General features: G+C 33.8%; 1 long non-coding RNA gene across 1 annotated transcript in view; it reads right to left on the bottom strand.

Annotated features, from left to right (window-relative positions):
* LOC140920866 (uncharacterized) overlaps positions 1-1025 on the bottom strand; it is a 9618-nt gene extending 8593 nt beyond the window's left edge. The window contains exon 1 of the long non-coding RNA XR_012163477.1: positions 678-1025. This is a non-coding gene — a long non-coding RNA (uncharacterized lncRNA). The remainder of the gene's footprint in view (positions 1-677) is intronic.
* Between the last annotated feature and the right edge of the window lie 386 nt (positions 1026-1411).

Here is a 1411-nt window from a genome sequence, read left to right as displayed (position 1 = left end):
TAACTGAATTGAGAAACATAAAAACATAATTTTTTTAAATCAGTCTTGGTATACATTGTGCAGAACAAAGAGACAACTTTTAGAGTTTAAAAAAAAGAAACTAAAAGACAAATTAAAGCTCAGCAACAGAACTGATCAAAACAGATAAGTCAAAACCATGAATACATCAGGGATGCAGAAAAAACGCAGATGATGAGCAAGGCAATCAAAACATTAAACAGGAAATAGATAGAGAAGGACCAAGGCAGACAAAGAAATCAACTGAACACATAAAAAACTCTATAAATATACCCTATAAAATTTCAAAAGGAGGATCTGAGATTAATACCACTAAAAAAGAGCAAGGCAATCAAAACATTAAACAGGAAATAGATAGAGAAGGACCAAGGCAGACAAAGAAAGCAACTGAACACATAAAAAACTCTATAAATATACCCTATAAAATTTCAAAAAGGGCATCTGAGATTAATACCACTAAAAAACGCATAGAAAGAAGAAGACAAGTAAGAAATCACCAGAGGGGCATCAATAACAAACAGCAAATAACAATCGAACAGGTATATTTTTTATATACCATAAATTTGTTTCTTGATCTTCACTTTTTTTTGTTAAAAAAAAATGTAGATATTTTTTTAAAAAAATCAAGCATAACCGGGAAAACATAAAAAGTTTCAAACCTGCGACATGCTGCCGTCGTCGAAAACGATGTCGTCGTGGTCGCTGTGGCCGCCGTCGTCGTGGGCGTTGTGGCCGCCGTCGTCGCTTGTTTCCTTGTTCGTCCTCATTTTCCTCTTTTCAAGTCGATGCAGCTGTCACATTTCCCCCCCTTTACTTCCAAAACCGTAGGAACATAGAATGGGTAAGGAATGAGGTAGTTTAGGGCTGAAAAGTATTGCTCATGAACGATTTCTTAGCTTTGTCATTGAACGAGTTTGCTGTTTAGGGTTTGCTATGGAAAACGGTCGCCTCCCTTGACATGAAACTAGGGTTTTTTCTAGTTTCTGTTTACCCGGTTTTTATTTGCTTGGCCGCCTCCTTAAGATAAGCTAGGGTTTTCTAATTCCTTGTTTTAACCTTGCCTGGGCGCCCCCTTTGTTTGACAGCCCAAATCTACTCATTTTAATCTCAGCCCAAATCTACTTATTTTAGTCTCAGCCCATAACCCAACTCATTTTAAATTTTACTAATCTCAACCCATTTTTATTTTACTAACTCAACCCATTTTTTTTTATTTTATTAATCTCAACTCATTTAAATTTTAATAATCTCAACTCATTTTTATTTTACTAATCTCAACTCATCTAAATCTTACTAATCTTAGTCCATTTAAATCTATTCATTTTACTTTTTTATTAAAAAAAGGGGTTTAATTTTCTTCATAATTAAATATCAATTTCATCATAAAAATACA

Source organism: Cicer arietinum, chromosome 1, assembly GCF_000331145.2.
Source record: "Cicer arietinum cultivar CDC Frontier isolate Library 1 chromosome 1, Cicar.CDCFrontier_v2.0, whole genome shotgun sequence".
In the NCBI taxonomy this organism is placed as follows: domain Eukaryota; kingdom Viridiplantae; phylum Streptophyta; class Magnoliopsida; order Fabales; family Fabaceae; genus Cicer; species Cicer arietinum.
This window is presented reverse-complemented; position numbering and strand designations above follow the sequence as displayed.